Source organism: Typopeltis vanoorti, chromosome 19 (genome assembly GCF_054136105.1).
Source record: "Typopeltis vanoorti isolate ZY-2024b chromosome 19, IOZ_Tvanoo_1.0, whole genome shotgun sequence".
NCBI classification, from domain to species: Eukaryota; Metazoa; Arthropoda; class Arachnida; order Uropygi; family Thelyphonidae; genus Typopeltis; species Typopeltis vanoorti.
The window spans coordinates 20,863,372-20,883,608 of NC_143567.1; the positions used below are offsets into that span (position 1 = coordinate 20,863,372).

The following is a 20,237-nucleotide window of genomic DNA, read 5'->3' on the forward strand; positions in this document are numbered from 1 at the left end:
CTAAAAAGGACTTTTTCTCGTCAATCATGTACCAAGGTTGAAGTAATGCAGAGGGTATATAGATCTCATATATAAGTAGATAAAAGGGGCTTGACCTTCTTAATAAAAATCTCTGGATGAAAGAAAGATGTAGAAAGTTTTTTACCTTGGGTGTAATATACGTTAAAGATACCAAGAAATTTTATATACTTGGTTTTAATCCTTTTTCTTTCTAAAAGATTATGCATTATGCATTGCATTATACACACCTGAAAGGGGATGTGCTTTGCATTATGGGATACATACTAAGGCAAGTGATATGAAGTCATTAGCCTCTATATACAAGTAGCTCAGACATGAATATATTTCACACGCAAAACTTTGTTTTGCTTACTTGGAAAAAAGGATTAAAACCAAGTATATAAAATTTCTTGGTATTTTTAACGTATATTACATCCAAGGTAAAAAAACTTTCTACATGTATATATATATATATTCATTTTTTTAAATTAACTGACTTAAACCCGAGAATTATAACACAATGACATTTATTTGAAAAAAACGCAACATGTTTCGTCAAAAATGACTTCTTCAGGCGATAAGAACATAGAAAGATAATAAAAGACACTTAAATTAACATTGACACACTCTAAAGCTATACAATTATAAAGCCATAACATTCGACTGTAAATTACAGTTATTATGAGCTTGAACTACAGTCCGAGTTAAAGTTCTATTGTTGTACACCTGTGCGTGTGTGGAATCACGCGATCTCCAGTATCTAATAGTAGAGTTGAAAGAGTCTGCCAAATTATAGCTAAGATTATTATTCAAATGAAATTATCTTTCTATGTTCTTATCGCCTGAAGAAGTCATTTTTGACGAAACATGTTGCGTTTTTTTCAAATAAATGTCATTGTGTTATAATTCTCGGGTTTAAGTCAGTTAATTTAAAAAAATGAACATATCCCAACCCCGAGTTAATAGTACGTTTCATATAAAATGATAAGCCTTTTTATGTCACGTTTGTATGTCACGTTTTTTGAAACATCTTCAAACTCAGGGGATACCCTGAGCATCGAGTCATCAGAATTCAAGGAGAACCGGCCTACTAGTCTGGAACTTGGGAGGGGGGTGGGGTCGGGCGGCATAGGTGCTAGAACCCCACTTTCGAGTCTTCAAAATTCAAGGAGAACACAGGGGGGGGGCGTAGGCACCAGGAGGCATAGCCCCCCAGTATATATATATAAACAATGTTAATATTATGTATTATGTCATGATAAATCAATAAAAATGAGAATTATTAATTTCTATATCACAATTAGTCTTTATAGGTTGATTACACTTTGTTAATGAAAGCTAATTGAACCAAATTTATAAATAGTGATTTAAACAATTACAGACAATACAAATAAAAGAACATAACTGAAATCTGTAGTCTGTAGAGCTATAATAATATAAATTTGCATACCGGTTCTCCAGGAAGCCCAACTCTCCCATCAAATCCTGGCAATCCAGTTGGACCAGGTGGTCCTGGAGGACCAGGAGGGCCTTGTTCACCTGGTTCACCCTAAAATATATTATTATTAAGAAACCTCAATATCGGTTTATTAATACTACTATAATTAATAAACATTACTACAAAAATTCTAGTATATTAAAGATAACATGATTTTCAATGGTTATGCTAAGAAAAGTCTTTTTCTAGTATTATTAAACAATTAAAGAATCAGATAAAAAAGAAACTACTTTTATTGATTTCTTGACCAGATTTTCAGATGTTTTTTGCTACACTGTAGAGGATAGTTAATCATTTCACCTGATTTTCTGAATTCTAGCAGCAAGGCTTATATGTTGGTCATACATAACTGGTAATTAGCTTACAGAATTAACAATGCATATAAAGGATATTAATTAAAGGCAACTTTAATGAATAACTTCAATATTTCAGCAACGTCACATTGTCATCTTCAGGAACATAAAAATATGGTATGTGTACGCAGGCACTAACAAAAGCAAATGAAGAAGAAGGCAAATTTGGCAGGCTAATTTGGTTGTCTTGGCCGTTGGGTGAAAGTTCTCATAATGTAAGTCACCCAAATTTGGGGTAGTTTCATGCACCCAAATTTGTTGAGGTTTGGAACGTTTTTTAGAGCTGCTGATGATTCCTTGAATAATCTTTCGTACTTAAACTTGCTGCGGTATATTATTTTAGTTTTCTTCCAACAAATTCTATGGTGGGTATCTTAAGGCATGGTCTGCCAGCCCAGAGTGGCTGTACTGGTGAAACCATATGTAGTCTTTGTGTTCTGAAATCCTGATATTTGCTGTCCTGCCTGTTTGGCCAAAGTAGGACAATTTGCAGCTGCAAGGGACCTGGTATACACCAGGTAGGTCTAGGGGAAGTGGTTGGTCTTTGGTAGAGCGGATAAGGGATGCCAACTTTTTATATGGTCTATAACAAGAAGCCAGGTCATATTTTTTGGGGATATTGGTTATTTTCTCAGAGGTGCCCTGGATGTAGAGGATGGTGATAGAATTGGTGTAATCTTTATTGTGGAGGGGGATGTGGTTTTTGGGGGTTCGGGGGTACTGGTTTTAGTATTTTTGGGGGGTTATGGCCATTGGGTAAGAAAGTGTTGAGGATGTGGTTTAGTTCAGTTGTTCGGGCATCGTCATCTGAGCAGATTAATTTTGCCCTGTCATATAGTGTTTATATAACCCCCTATTGTTGTGAGGAGGGTGGTGGGATTGCTGGTGAATGGCCTGCATGGGTGGGTTTTCTGTAAACAAAGAAAACCAAAGATCCATCAAGCTGGTGAATGATTAAAGTGTCTAGGAAGGGGAGGGTGTTGTTTTCCTCTTTTTCTAAGATGAACTGGACTCTGGGGTGTTGGTCGTTTAAGTGTGTCAGGAAGGAGTGGAGAGTGGAGTGTATCTGAGCCATGTGGTCAAATAGCAAACACATCATCAATGTATCGAAGCCAAATAGTGGGTTTTTTGTGGGGCAGAGTTTAAGGCTTTCTCTTCAAAGGTCCGCATAAAGAAATTGGCCAAGGGTGGGGAAAGTGGTGAACCCATGGATGTCCCCTCTATCTGGAATTTTCCTTGCCAAACGAAATAGCCTGAGTTCATTGTGAACTGAAATAGGGCTGAGATATTGGGAGGAAACTTGGCTTGGATGAGCTTTCAGAACACAAGCTTTGAGTGGGACATTAGTGAATAGGGAGGAGATGTCAAAAGTGACCATTATGTCAGTGTGTTGGAGTGAGAGGTTTTCTATACAGGCTTCAAAGTGGAATGAGTTTTTTATGTGTGATGGTGTGTTGCCAGTATAGTGTGTGAGCGTACTTAAACTTGTTGCGGTGTATTATTTTAGTTTTCTTCCAACGAATTCTATGATGGGTATCTAAGGCATGGTCTGCCAGCCCAGAGCGGCTGTACTGGTGAAACCGGATGTAGTCTTTGTGTTCTGAAATCCTGATATTTGCTGTCCTACCTGTTTGGCCACAGTTGGACAATTTGCAGCTGCAAGCGACCTGGTATACACCAGCTGCAAATTGTACTACTTTGGCCAAACAGGTAGGACAGCAAATATCAGGATTTCAGAACACAAAGACTACATCCGGTTTCACCAGTACAGCCGCTCTGGGCTGGCAGACCATGCCTTAGATACCCATCATAGAATTCGTTGGAAGAAAACTAAAATAATACACCGCAGCAAATTTAAGTATGAAAGATTATTCAAGGAATCATCAGCAGCTCTAAAAAACATTCCAAACCTCAACAAATTTGGGCATGAAACTACCCCAAATTTGGGAGACTTACATTATGAGAACTTCAGCCCAAAGGCCAAGGCAACCAAATTAGTCCACCAGAGGGCACAATTAGGACTTTAGGAACAATATTAGTTTCTTGCCTTCTTCTTCATTTGCTTTTGTTAGTGCCTGCGTTCACATACCATATTTTTATGTTCCTGAAAATGGCAACGTGACGTTGCCAAAATACTGAAGTTATTCATTAAAGTTCCTTTAATTAATATCCTTTATATGTGTTGTTAATTCCGTAAGCTAATTACCAGTAATGTATGACCAACGTATAAGCCTTGCTACTAGAATTACGATCATCCACGGAGATTCCATCGCACGAAAGGCCCGTCAATATGGCAAAATGAGGTTGAAGATATCGAGACAACTGAATCGTCTGACCTTCCTAAAACGCTGCCGGGATAACAAGGTAATCCCTAACTGTGTTAAATTTAAGCACTGTTTTACTTCACATAAAGCTCTGTGTATTTATAATCGCACTAGCTTCGCCCTATTAAGAGAACAAATTATTGCGACGCGTGTTCTCCTTGCCGACGAAAATAAAACCTTATGGGCACTAGAGGAAGAGCTTTCAGATACGCTCAGCCATGATCTTTGGAAGATTCTTTATGACGTCTCATGCACTTCGGCAAGAAAAGAATTCGAAAAAATACGAAAACCTGATAAAGAATTCTACTTCCTTACCACAGCCACCACTCAACACTGTAGTCAACCTCTCGTCCATAGTTTTAAAGCCTAAAGCACTCACCGCACTTTCACATGGCCACAATTTCACCCTAGCTCCTAAAACAATACCTGCTGAGGAAATCATTATCCAAATAGAACGTGGGATTCACAACCTTCCTAACCATATCACCAACAACGTCAGACTGGATGTAGCCGATGTTCTCAACAAAGCAAAACCTCCAAAAACCAATTTATCCAAAGACGAATCCACCCTTTCTATTGTTCCTCCTGGCAAACACTCCTCACGCATCCTATCTTGAACACCATAAAATTAACAACTTCGACGAGGATGGGATTCGAACCCACGCGGGGATAACCCAATGGATAAGCAGTCCATCGCCTTAACCACTCGGCCACCTCGTCTTACATTCCTCTCTTACGTTCCTCTCAATATCTCAGCCCTATTTCAGTTCACAATGAACTCAGGCTATTTCGTTTGGCAAGGAAAATTCTACAAACAGATAGAGGGGACATCCATGGGTTCTCCACTTTCCCCACCCTTGGCCAATTTCTTTATGGGGACCTTTGAAGAGAAAGTCTTAAACTCTGCCCTACGAAAAACCCACTATTTGGCTTCGATACGTGGATGATGTATTTGCTATTTGGCCACATGGCTCAGATACACTCCACTCCTTCCTGACACACTTAAACGACCAACACCCGAGAGTCCAGTTCACCTTAGAAAAAGAGGAAAACAACACCCTCCCCTTCCTAGACACTTTAATCACTCACCAGCTTGATGGATCTTTGGTTTTCTCTGTTTACAGAAAACCCACCCATGCAGACAGATACATTGACCAGCAATCCCACCACCCCCTCACAACAATAGGTGGTTATATAAACACTATATGACAGGGCAAAATTAATCTGCTCAGATGACGATGCCCGAACAACTGAACTAAACCACATCCTCAACACTTTCTTAGCCAATGGCTATAACCCCCAAAAAATACTAAAACCAGTACCCCCCAAACCCCCAAAACCACAACCCCCCCACAATAAAGATTACACCAATTCTATCACCATCCTCTACATCCAGGGCACCTCTGAGAAAATAACCAATATCCTCAAAAAATATGACCTGACTTCTTGTTATAGACCATATAAAAAGTTGGCATCCCTTATCTGCTTTACCAAAGACCAACCACTTCCCCTAGACCTACCTGGTGTATACCAATTCCCTTGCAGCTGCAAATTGTCCTACTTTGGCCAAACAGGCAGGACAGCAAATATCAGGATTTCAGAACACAAAGACTACATCTGGTTTCACCAGTACAGCCACTCTGGGCTGGCAGACCATGCCTTAAGATACCCACCATAGAATTTGTTGGAAGAAAACTAAAATAATATACCATAGCAAGTTTAAGTACGAAAGATTATTCAAGGAATCATCAGCAGCTCTAAAAAACATTCCAAACCTCAACAAATTTGGGTGCACGAAACTACGCCAAATTTGGGTGACTTACATTACGAGAACTTCAGCCCAACGGCCAAGACAACCAAATTAGCCCGCCAGAGGGCACCATTAAGACAATTTAATAACAATATTAGTTTCTTTGCCTTCTTCCTCATTTGCTTTTGTCAGTGCCTGCGTGCACATACCATATTTTTATGTTCCTGAATATGGCAATGTGACGTTGCTGAAATATTGAAGTTATTCATTAAAGTTGCCTTTATTACATATCCTTTATATGCATTGTTAATTCCGTAAGCTAATTACCAGTTATGATTTTCTGAATGCTCTTGAGAAAAATTTGTAATCTAGGGAGATGATTTTGTTTCCTGCCATAGTACTTGATGTATTTTTTCAATTATATGTTCTGCCAGTCCTGATTTGTGTTTCATTTGTTCTCAATGTCCTTGAAGTTATTTGATTGGCCTCCCTCTCCTGTCTGATTTATGTAGTCTAAACTATAACTACAACTGATCTTGTAGATACTTGATTTTTTAAGTGGCAGATGGGGAGGTTTAGGAGGTTTCAGATGAAACCTTTATATTTTGTTTCTAAAAAAGATTTCAATACAATCTATAAGCCGTTGAACATGATTTTTTCTGTGCATGCATCCTTCTAAATAAAACAAATCATCTCCTAGAATACCACAGAGTTTAGAATCTGAACATATGGCTTATTTATAGCAAGTCTGCATGAAGCATGGAGTTTCTATGAGTCACAGAAAACTTTGCAACAAAACAAAAGATCTTCAAGTCAATCCTTACAAATTTGAGACTTTCAAGGATTGCTATAAAGCCTTTCATAATCAACCATGTTTGACTCATAGTAATGGATGAAATATTTCAAAACTCAGGGAATTGGTGGTTCTCAATTGTTAATAATAATCTATTTTTTTTTAATAATCCACTGCACCTCATTATTTATTAGCTATAATTAAACTGCTCCTCACTTTACTAATATTATTTTATTCATGGACTAATAAAAAGAATGCAATTTATTATGTTTGTTTTGATCCTTGTATCTAACTGTTCTATGTTCACTCTGAAGATGCGACTCATCAATGAATAGAAGTGTTTTCATATTAAATATTTTATATTTTCCTGAATAATTTATGTTATACTATACTTAATAAACTTCAGTAGAATCAAGAAACTCACCATGGAAGGACTCACAGGACAACTAATATATCTATCATATTTAACATGAAACTCGTTTACAGTCCAAAAATTCGCAACAAATTTTAGCAATGTATTGAAGTCACTCACCACTCCAGCTAAAAAATCTCCTTCTTACTCCCCTTCATCACACATTTACCAATGTCTAGTGACTGCCTCTCATTTCCCACATTATCTCTGTCTCCTTTATGTATAATCCAGTAAAGTCTACTCTACCAACTTATATTTATGTTATGCTATGAAAGGACCCACAGGACAAGCAACACATCTAACATAGAACTAGAGGCCATCCATTGAAGATATATAAGAAGAGTATGAGCAGGGAAGTGAGAAGCAGGTTCTTTGTATGGAGAGTGACTGGTGAGTAGAATACATTGCCTGAAAGTGTGGCGAGTGTAGACACTGTGAATGGGTTCAGGGCACGGTTTGAGAATTTTTTGGCATGAAAGACTACAGACCTCCTATGATAAGTCCTCTGACTCCATGGAGGTCAGATGATAAGACACAGGCCAGAAGAGTGACTAGTGTGGTAAGGAAAGCGAAACTGGAATATGAGAGGAGATTGGCCCTAAGATCCAAAGAAAATCCTAGGGACGTTTTTAGCTATGTGGCCAGTAGGAGGAGAAATGACTGTGGAAGAATGATATTGTGGGATAAAAATGGGAATAGAGTGACTGATGCAGAGGACATAGTGGAATTGTTCAATGAACACTTTATTGGAGTATTTCATCCTAGAGGAGTCAGTTTTAATGCTAGAGGGATAGGACTGGTTCGAGGTCTGGAGGTACAGGAGGAGAGTGTGTTTCAGATACTGAGTACTCTGGATGTCAGTAAAGCTGTGGGACTGGATGGTATTTCACCACGAGTTTTGAGAGAATGTGCTAGGGAATTGACAGTGCCTTTAACGTGGCTTTTCAATGAAAGTCTGGCTTTGGCAAAGGTGCCCAGGGAATGGAAGGAAGGTAAGATAGTGCCATTGTATAAGGGTGGTAACAGACTGGAAGTGTCTAATTATAGGCCAGTCTGTGTGTCATCAGTAGTTGTTAAGATCTTGGAGAAAGTAGTGAGGGACCATATACAGCATTAGGCAGATGAGGGTAATGTTATCTGTGAGAATCAACATGGATTTGTGAAAGGATGCTCTTGTTTTAGCAATATACTAGCCTTTTATAATAAAGTTACAAGAACATTAGATGAGGGAAAGGCATATACTGCAATTTTCTTAGACTTGGCGAAGGCATTTGACAGGGTGCCACATGATAAGCTGATATTTAAGTTGCAGCACATGGGTCTGTATGTCAGATTGGTCAACTGGATTCAGGATTGGCTGTCTGATAGGTATCAGAGAGTTGTGTATGGTGGAGCAGTTTCCAGGAGGCAGAGGGTTACAAGTGGGGTCCCACAGGGCTCAGTACTAGGACCTATATTGTTTAACCTTTATATCAATGACATAGCCAGTGGATTGCAGGGGGATATTCAGTTGTTTGCGGATGATGCGAAGCCGGGAAGGATTATTAGTAATAGTGCAGATGTGGTAGCCCTGCAAGAGGATTTAAATAAGCTAGATAGATGGGCAAATGAATGGGGGTCAGTTTAATGCAGCAAAATGTAAGGTCTTGAGGTTTGGGAAACATCGATGGGATGCTGCATACTCTATGGGAGGAGTTATACTGGAGAAAGTAGGGGAGACAAGAGATCTGGGGTTGATGATTGATAGAAACCTGAAGTTTAGGGGACATATTGCAAAGGTGGTGAAGGTAACAGAGGATTGCTGCTATTATGAGAAGGACACTGACCTGCAGAGATAAGAGGGTTATCATTCCGTTGTATAAGTCTCTGATCAGACCACACTTGGACTATTGTTCTCAGATTTGGTCCCCAGGATTTGAAGGGGATAAATTAACTGTGGAAAGGATACAAAGACAGATGACAAAGATGGCTTCAGGACTGTACAAGGATAGTTATGAGGAGCGGCTGAGAGAATGTGGACTGCAGAGTTTGGTGGATAGAAGAAGGAGAGGTGATATGATTGAGACTTTTAAACTGTTGAGAGGTGGTTACAGGGTTGACACTGGGGAGTTCTTTCACTTGGTTGAACAGCGGGAAGGAGTGATGACAAGAGGCCATCCCTGGAAGTTACGAAAGGAAACTGTGAGCAAGAGGGTAAGGAGTGGTTTCTTTGTGTGGAGGGTGGTTGAGCCATGGAATGCATTGCCTGATGGAGTGGTGGGAGTGAGAACGGTCAGTGAGTTTAAAGAGTGGTATGATAGACTTTGTGTTTCTCAAGGGGGGACCTCCCCTCGATGAGTCTTGACAGACTTTATGTCTTAGGAAGGACCTCCTTCGATGAGTCTTTTGACTCCTTGGAGGCCTGAATAATAATAATAATAATGATGATGATGATGATCACGATGATAATAATAATAATAATGTATCTATTATATCATCTCTTTTTGTGCCTATCCATTAAACTCTGCAATTTAAATTCATTTCCTTGACTTCTCCATCCCAATAACTAACATTCCAGAGTCTTGATATTGCTTTATTCACTCATCTCTGGATTCTCTTTAGAGTTTCAACATCACAATGAAAACTAGTTTAACATTTTTGGGCCAAGTCCAAATTTGTTAAACATTGTCCTGGACAATGCCTTCTATAGTAGCACAACCATTACCTTTTCTCTACTTGTCAATATATTCCAGATCATAGCAACAATGAACAAGATAGCTTCAGCAACATGTGCAATGTATTCTTTGATCTTTAGGATACTCTCAACTAATATCCACAGATATTGAATTTCAGTGCATTACAGCAAGCCTCATCATTTACATTCCAAAGTACAAAACCTTGGAGTTATTAAAACTGCAACCCCTCCCTCTCATTTATACAAGCTAAAGGTCTATTTAAATCTTTCTGAAGGCAGTTGACATCAGTATCATTTGTAACACATTAAAATATCTTTTCCAATAAATATACTGGAAAATTTTTTTGAGAGCTGTGACAATTTGAAAAAACTCACAGACGAACTGTGTAGCTTAGAAATACTGAAAAAAAATTAAGAAAAAGTTAAGTATGAATGCATAAAACATATGTAGATACTAGTCTATTTTATAATATACTACCATAAAATATACACAAATCTGTTATAAAAAGTTAAAATTTATCAAAACGTATGCACACAAACACTTACAGACTATAAATGGCACCATTCACAGTCAAGAAAAATGTAAACAAACATAAAAATGCAGAATTAATTCATAACTGCATAAAATTAACTGTTAATAATTAGTGAAATTTAATTAATTAGCATAAAATAAAAAAAATTATAACAATTCATTCATTAGTATCTAGGATAGGCTACCATAAAACAATCATATTGCTGCTTCTTCATTATTAATGAATGAATCATTATACCTATAAATAAATATTAATTTATTTTTCACATTATCTTTTCATTTTGATGTCTAGTGTTAGTAATACATATAACATGTGGAGTGTTTTGTATCATATAAGACAATATTGATGTAAGTGCTGATAGACAAACAATTCATCTTGTATACAGATGAAATAAACTTATGGTATTGTTAAATACAGTACAGTACTGTAAATGTATTTTCTCTTCCTTACGATTCTCTTAACATTTTCTTTTCTCTAGCATACTTTATTATAAGAATGCAGTATATAATACATATAACATGCAAAATATGTGTTAATCGACTGTTTATGTTATCGGTAAGGCTTCTGGTCAAGAGTAGGCTATTAGTAGTTAAGTGTTTGAGGAGTGAAAAGTTATACACAGATTTCCAACTGCACAAGGGTTGGTGCTCCTAAACCCAGCATTGTTTAAGTGTCAACTGTAATATTTGTTTCCATCCTCTGCAGCTTGTACACTAACTTATTTGATAATCTATTGAACGCTTTTGCATAGTCAAGAATATCAATATATATAATTCTCCCTTATCTAACACACTTGTTACCATATCATAAAATGCAAGTAAATTGCAAAAACAAAACCTACTGTTTACAAATACATGCTGACCATGACAAAGAATACTATGCCTATCAACTCAATCTTGTATTCTATTTCTAACCAATCTCTTGAACACCTTGACTAAAACTGCAGTTATACATACTGGTCTATAACCTGAAACTTCTGTCCTACAACTGTGCTTGAGGAGTGGTATATTTTTGCCTTCTTTCCACTCCTTAGGAACCTTACCCACTGCAAGACTTTCATTAAATAACCAGGTCAAGGGACTAACTGTAGTGTGCGTTCCTCAAAAACATGTGGTGATATGTCATTTATTCCCACAGCCTTATTAACATCTAACCCAATCAACACACTCTATATACCTCTGATTCTTTTTTTCAAATCCTACTAATATTTGTTTCCCTTCTGCATGTTGCACAACATTATTTATATTAGTATGATATATACTGATAAAGTGGTCATTCAATAATTCCACTGCATCCTCTGCAATGGCTACTCTGCTGCCATAGTCCAAACAGCATGACACCTGTTCATGGTGGAGTAAACCTCCCAGTGATGGTACTGGCCCTTTTCATTCCTTCTCTTTTTCTTTGTTTTTCTTCAATACAGTACACAGCCTTATATTTCTGCATTCCAATATATACCTTGAATATTTAATATTGAAACTAGAACCCCACTTCTTTGTCCAAGTCCAAAGTCTATTTAAACCTTCCTGAAGTGAATTAACGTCAGCAGTGCTACTTATAATTCTCCCAAACTTTGTATCATCAGCAAACAACTGAAGAACTCCAGTCATTCCACATGATATTACAAACAAGTTAAAACAGCAGGGGCCCAAGAACAGAACCCTGGGGAAGGCATACTACTGGTTAACCTCCTTTTTTTAAACTCTGCTCCATGATATATAACTTGCTGGTATCATTCAGTGAGCCAGTCTCCAATCCATCTAACCAATATACTATCTCTTACCAACCTCTGGCTGTACACCAACTTATTCTGTGGTAATCTATCAAACACTTTTGCAAAGTCCAAGAATATACACTTGTTACCTTATCATAAAATGCAAGTAAATTGCTAAAACAAGACCTACACTTTACAAATCCCTGCTGACCATCAACCCAGTCCTGTATTCTATTCCTAACCAATCTCTCCAACACCTTGACTAAAAGTGTAGTTAACTAAAGACTGGCATATTATTGGAGACTTCTGTCCTAGAACCATATTTATGGACTGATACTATTTTGCATTCTTTCCACTCCTAAAGGCATAGATATCTACTGTGCAGATTCCTTAAGAATAAGTGGTGATATGCCATCCTTTCCCAAGCCTTATTAACATCTAACCCAATCAACACCTGATACACCTCTGATTCATTCACGTCTAATGTTCCTAATACTTGCTTCCCTTCTACTGTATATATTGCACAGCATGATTTACATCAGTATGATATATGCTGATAAATTGCTCGTTCAATAATTCCACTATATCCTTTGCAACAGTCACTCTGCTGTCATGACTATCCACCAGTATCCAAGTGTTGTTAAGGCTTAAGAGCTGGGAGGACATCATTTAGAAGATTTAATGGAGTACTGACAACACCAAGAAAGAATTAAGAACTAATTTTAATACTTCCTGTATTTTGTGTCAGTCACTAAGACATCTTCATGTAACACACACAATGCTAAATGAAAATTGTGGATGATGCTAATTCCTATTCAGGTGGTGCGATCTCTATGGTCGTTCTCTATATACATGCGATCTCTATAACTTTAAACCATTCCAACTTTCCTTCAAATTCACTACACAGATTTACAAAGTGAATCCCCTTTGCCTCACACAACTTAGCCATCTTACTATTCATTAATTCTGCTCTCTTTCTCAAGTTGTCATATCTGGGCAACACTATTATCCTTTACCTGGAGCAACACCTTCCTCGAGTGTCTATCAATATTCTTTTTTCAGCAACTAATTCATTTGTGAATTAGTTGCTGAAACAACTACCACTAATTTTGATACCTGCTCTTTACTTGTCAGCAAATCATCAGTTATTTGCAGCAGGAAAGCATGCTCTGTGCACTTTATTAATTATCACTCCTCTAATGACTGAGTCCCCATACAGTGATATATGATTATCTTTTGACTCTTTCTTTGTAATACTAACTTCCTTCTTCTCATTCAAAGAAGCCATTCTCTTCTTTAGATGTTCACTATCATCTTCTAGATGTTGCATTTAACTTTTCATTTTCACTAACTCTTGCCTAAGCAGTTCTAGTAAAGTCATGAGTCTTGCTCCCATTTCTCAGTCTAACCTATCAACATACTTTTCACATACATCAAATGCTTTCCTTCTTTTCATTTACACTGACGGCCCACAAATCTTTCAGATTTTTCATTGAATAAATGAACTATTAAAGAGCAAGTAACTGGGAGTAAGATAATGGTATTGTATGGAGATTCCATGATAAGATATATAATGAGAATGAGAAGAAATCATGTTCTCATATGTGAAGATCAACCATGGATGATTTGAAAGGTGAGAAATATGCTATGAGAGAAGATATAAAACAGTTGCTGAAAGAATTGAAAATAAAGAGTAAGAACTAAGTAAGAGTAAGAGGAAAAAACTATAGACTGTAGGTCATCTGCTTCAGTATGACAGAACAAAACTGAGATAAAAGGCCATTATTTTTAAAGAGGAGTCAGTGAGAAGATTCTGTAGGAGGAATGTTGTGCAGTTTATAAATGTATGGAATGAATTTAATTTGAGAAAAGGACTTGTACGTGTGTGGAGAACTGCACTTGAATTGTTTTGGAGTTAGATGTTTGAAGTAAGCGTTAATCAGTGAGAAGTTTGAAGTGCAAAATCAGGGAAACTACAGGTAATGAAAAGGGGAAGGACAGTCAATGTTGCCTTTTAAATCTGAATGGGTTGGTAATTGCATTACACAAGGGTAACAGTTGGCCCAAGGAGATGTGGAAATGCATATATCTGAATGTTAGAAGCATCAAAAAAACAGGCAAGGAATTTTTGACATTAATAAGCTTGACAAATAGCAGAAGAAAGAAGAAAATGAAACTCAGAGAAGCTATGAAAGGGATAGACAACTGAGTGCAAATGTTCAGAGGTAGGCTTGGAAAGATAAGGAAAAAACATCTAAACAAAAGGTGCAGGGAATTGAAGAAAATAACATTTCTACTTATAATGTTATTTTCTTCAATTCCCTGCACCTTTTGTTTAGAAAGATATATGAAGTTATATGGAAGTTTATTCCTAGATAGTTGTTGCTGTTATGCCATCCAGCTGTTTTCAACTCTTGGTGATCTTGTGAGCAAAAGCTCTTCATCCCACTCAGCCTTTTGTCCTTTCTTTCAGCAATTGTAAGTACAATTAAGTTATTTTATGTTGTCCATCTAACTCTTTTGTGGTCTTTCTCTTATTTTCATTCTCAATCTTCCCCATCATAACTGTCTTTCATCTTAATAATATAGTTTTCACATCCATACATCACTACTAGATTTTTTTTTTTTTTTTATGTTGTGCCCATATATGAGAAGTTGGCTGATCAACCTATAGTATTTTAATACCATATATGGGTAGTAGGTTTGGAAAGGAGAAACTTGTTGACATTCGATTTAAAAGCCTATATATTGTATTCCATGGGAAATACATCAAGGGAAAGACTGTTCCACAGTATAGCAGTAGCAGGGATGAAGGAGGAGGAAAAGAAACTTGTTCTGTGGGTTTCAAGGTGTACCATGAAAGGATGTTGGGTGGTAGTTTATGTGTTCCAATGGGCTTAGTACAGAGTGGGAGAATTATTAATGATGTTTCGGATGAACATTTTCCATGGAAATATTTATAGAATATACAAATTGCAGAGACCAAATGTCTACATTAAAGTGAGGGGAGTGAGTTGGTAAGAGATGGGTCATTTATCAGTCTAATTGATCTCCTCTGTATTAAGTCAAGCATTTTGAGGGAGCTTTTAGGAGCCCCATTCCAAATGTGAGAATAGTATTTGATAGTTTGTGGTTTGTATAAGGTTAACAGCTGTTTAGAAGTGAAGTAACATCTTGAGCGAAAGAGAAATCCCGGTTTATTTGGAAGCTGAGGATGCAATGGTTGCGATGTGTTTATGCCAGGAGAGGCCAGATGTCAAGGTAATTCCAAAGAGAGAAATCTCATCTTGTCTGGGAATTTGAGTGTTATCAAAAATAATACTGGGGAAAAATTGTTCTTTTTTTGTGGGAAATAACACAGAACTGGATTTTAGTAGCGTTGAAGTTGATGAGATCTGAGCCCCCCATTGGAGGATGGCTTGGAGGTACTATTCCTTTGACAATTCTACCTTTTGGGCCTTATTCACACCTGTAAGGTATACAATCTGCCACTGCTGACATCGATTTTTTCTTGAGTATTCTCCCCATGCACTACTGACCTCTCTTCCTTCAAATTCTTTCAACCACTGTACTGCTCCAAGCTGATATCAATGTCTCTGATAGTTGCCTGTTTATAATTCCACATAAATTCCTTTTGCATTGATACTTCTACATGCCCATTCATCCTCCAAGTCAGGACTATGAGGTCACTCGCACCAACTCGGGAGTATGATATCTCAGTGAAAATTAGCTCCTCTGATGCTGAGACCAAGTCCAAAATTCTTCATTCTTATATTCTCTCCATCACATTCTGCCTAAGATAGTCATCCTTCAAGGAAGTCCAAAAATTTATTTCCCTTAATACTGTATGTTGTTTCCTCTATCCAGTTTATACTGTTATATTTGAAGACCCATAAAAATCACTTGCTATGCACTTGAACAACTAATTTTCCTAAACATTTCCTGCTCATCATCACCTATATTCACTGGTCTATAGCAACATCCCACTAAATATCTTGTCCTGTAAACTTCTATCTCACACCATGTACTCTCAAGTCAATTAGCATAATTTATACTATGATGCTCTACTCTGAGTGTGCACAATTCATGTTATCATGAGTAATAGACCACCACCACCACCACCACCACACTTACCTTCCCTATCCCACCAAAATATGATATACCTTTTTTATTTCTATTCCTGTCAGAACATCCCCCTCAGTTAACACATTTCACTGATACCAACAATCTTTCGCAAGATGGAGCCAATCAATGCCCCAGGCTCACTTCCTTTATTCCTATTGCTCCTAGCATTTAAACCAATGCATAACCAATTAAACCATATAGCATAATCATAAAACAAATTTATACCAGTATTCATATAGTTATTAATTCTCCCAGCATATTCCACCAAGCTTTGAAAAACTGTATATAATCTCATTTCTAAAGCCACTATTCCCATTCCCACATGTGGCCATCCCTGCTTCCATTCACCCATGCAACACTAGTTTCCATGCCTTAGCACACTCATTTTCCCAGAAAACAACAGTCTCTCCCAATGTCTACATTGTTCTGTATTCAAATGGTATCCATCTTTTTCACACAGTTCCTTCTATCCTCAAATATACTTCATACATCCACATATTACAGACTTCTCTTCTTACATATTCTTACTATCATTTCATTCATTATCATTGCTCTTCTCTTCCACTCCGCATTATCACACTGAGGCAACACACTTGCTATCCTTCCTCAGACACATTTTCACTGTGTCATCTCCTAGAATCACAAAGTTCTTGCTACACGATTCCCAATACCTCTCACATCATTCATGCCAACCATCATTATCATCTACTCTACATTTTTACCTTGTTTCAGAATTCCCTGTAAAATCCCAGGGCAGAAAGTTTCAAAAACTCCCATGTTACACAAGATGATATAACCTGTAATTTATCAAAAACATCTCTTCATCATTAAAAAAAACTTCAAAAGTTTGCAAAATCAATATACATTGGCACCACTATTTCCTCTCTTAAGAAGTTGCTGCAAGATACTGCTCATTATTCTTGATTAGCAGGATGAATGGCTAACTTGCAGAGAGAGAGATAGATGAGCTGAAAGAGGAGGTGGAATGTCCCAGAAATGAGATGAGATCAGGTGAATCAGAGGAGCAGTGAAAGACTGTTATGAAAAAAGTTTATAATTTTTTTACAATAAAAAAAAAGGAATCCAGTGCATCTTTATACAAAAATATGTTGATGGGATGGAAAGTTTAGTATGAGTATACTGTCTCCCCATCCATTTATCAATAAAGAATTTTTTATGTACACACATTGTTTTTGTTGCAGGCCTAGTTCACTTAAATGTAATTGTTACCATGTTATGAAACTGTATAGATTAAGTGGGTGTCCTGATATAAGCATACAGATATTGCAGGCTTATTGTATATATTGTAATCACATCTTAAAAACAACTTCAGAATTTATCTAACTTCAAATAATACCATTCATCTGAATGGTAATATTATAAAATATAATGTTCTCTTACAGTATTTCAGATATAAAAAACAAAGATAACTCAATAAATATTTTTGTTTCATCATAATAACTTTATGATAGTTACATTACATTATCTGAGATTATCTGATACATTTGTACTACAAAAAGTGCAAATAAATAAATAAATAAAAATAATAAATAAATTAACAAGTTAGCAAACAACAATGCGATATCTAAACCAGAGTAGAATATAACAAAGTTTATGTATGTAAGAGATCACAAGTAGAGCAAGTGAATTTTGAAGACAATCAAATTACTTTATCATTTATTTAATGTACACTTACTTTCAAGAGAACTAAGTCACCAGGAGAAAGAGTTACACCTAAACTTGCAAGACCCTAAACAAGGAATACATTGCTACACAAACATATTAAAACAAAACAAAACATACAAAACACACATGCAAAAAATAATTATAATGAATTAAAATAAAAATAAAAAAAATACTGCAAACAAAGAATGATGAAAGTTTGAATAAAACAAAAACAGGCATAGTTTGTTGATAAAGCATTATAATAAATATTTTGAATCATATTTTTTATTTAATTAAAGTTTATAATTATGTAGATAATATTTATTAAATAATGCAAAATCATTACAGCTGCTATACAAAACTAATTAGCAAAAAAATATTTAGTGGGAAATCAGTAAAATTTTGATAAGGTAAGTACATTCAAACTACCTTAAAATAAGCTATTGATTAATTATAAATCATGTAGTATTTAAAATAAGCTACTGATTAATTATAAATCATGTAGTAGTATTATTATTTATATTAATAATATAAATAATATTTATATTATTAATATAATATATTTATATTATATTATATTATATTATATTAAATCCAAGTCCAAGGACTCATCAAGGGAGGGTACGTACTCTACCACTCATTCCACCAACTACGACTAACCGAACTACGACTATGAAAAAAAGGATTAAATTAAACTTATTATAGTCTAACCAAGTGAAAAATAAACTCTCAACATCTTTCTCTGAATCCGGAGTAATTTAATAATAAGGTTGCACACCCTTTGGCAACTCCTATAGGCTAGGATGACCTCTCATTGCTTCTGCCTTTGTATCTCCACTATTGGGCCTGGCTCCCACTGACGAGACCTCAATTAAGGTCGAAACTGGTATGGGTAGTGGCCCTTGCCTTAATGCATAGCATTACACATATCCGCAAGGAGATGTGCTTTGCATTATGGGAGATACCGAGATAGGAGTAATGAGAGCTTTCTTAACCTTTGCAACGAGTTGCCTGGTGTTGCACTACCTTACCCCAGTCCTGAAGATACTTTCAGGCGCAAACTTTGTTTGCTCACACTTGGATAAAGGATTAAACTAAACTTATTATACGACTAACCACAACAACACTAACGCCATCAATGTCCACGGTGGGATTCGAACCAACAGCCTTTTGGCTGGAGAGCAGATATGCTAGCCACTCGGCCAGCCAATTTAGTAGTTAAGGTAGTATTTAAAATAATTTACTGATTAATTATAAATCATGTAGTATTTAAAACTGTTAAGTACAAAATTTCATAATTACAACTGACATGGTATATTAATAATAAATTTGTTAATACTGTAACATCTAAACTGCAACTAGCCATTAATACCTTATACATATATATATATATATACATATATATATATATATATATATATATATATATATATATATACACGGTTTTTTTTTTTTCTTTTTTTAACAGCCTATTTTTCTACCCACAGCACGGTGAAGGCCTCTCCCATTGCAGGAGGTTTTGGATCTACTACTCCCATAGTGATCCAGTCCATATTAGGAGAGGACAATCATAAACATCCATGCCTACGTGGGATTCGAACCTGCAGCCTCTTTGATTTAGAGAGGATATACTAACCACTCAGCCAATCAGGCTGGCCTTATTTATATAAAGTTCTTATTTAATTTATACAATGTCAAATGGATACAGCAATAATATTTAAGAAAATCTGTAATTTACCCATATTTGATATAAGAAGACACATTTAAATTTGTGTACTATGAAAAATTTAGTACTAGTATTACTTCCCAAGCCTCCAAGGAGTAACAAGACTCGTCATGGGAGGTTGAACACTCACAGACCACAATACCTTGAATTAAATACATTCAGTGTTACAGCAGTCATCGTCCTCTCTGGCAATGCAATCAACTCATTAACAACCCACCAAGCAAAATATTTCCTTTTCACTTCCTTAGTCGCATTTAATCTTAACCTTACTCATTTAATGTGTATGTTGTTGTAATACGAGAATAATAATTTCAAGATATTTGCAAATAAGAGAATAAAATTCATGTTCGTTAAAAATATTTTGAAACTTCTGAAAAAAAAAAAAAAAAGGTGAAAAAGAAAAATCAACTGTTAAAATTCAAGAATGCTTTCACAGTTTCCAGCCATTATTTCTATTTACATTTCATTTTTTTAATTAGATTTTCACTTCATTCCTATTCTTTCAGCTCTATCAACTATAGAGCCATATAAAAATTTAGATTACAATTAATAGCAAATTACTAAAAAAATATTCACCATATTTCTATCATTATTTTGTGCATAATATTCATAAGATGGGTCTTATGAGTCATAAGAGATTGTTGGAGGCCAATCATAAACAACACAAACT

At 36.1% G+C, this 20,237-nt stretch overlaps 1 long non-coding RNA gene and 1 other non-coding gene across 2 annotated transcripts in view; both read right to left on the bottom strand.

The window, feature by feature from the left end:
* Nucleotides 1–1,450: 1,450 nt before the first annotated feature.
* Nucleotides 1,451–20,237, bottom strand: part of LOC150095899 (uncharacterized) — a 100,234-nt gene continuing 81,447 nt past the window's right edge. Inside the window, exon 3 of the long non-coding RNA XR_016549974.1 lies at nucleotides 1,451–1,549. This is a non-coding gene — a long non-coding RNA (uncharacterized LOC150095899). The remainder of the gene's footprint in view (nucleotides 1,550–20,237) is intronic.
* TRNAS-GCU (transfer RNA serine (anticodon GCU)) lies at nucleotides 4,814–4,895 on the bottom strand. The gene has a single exon. It is a non-coding gene; the product is annotated as a tRNA-Ser (tRNA).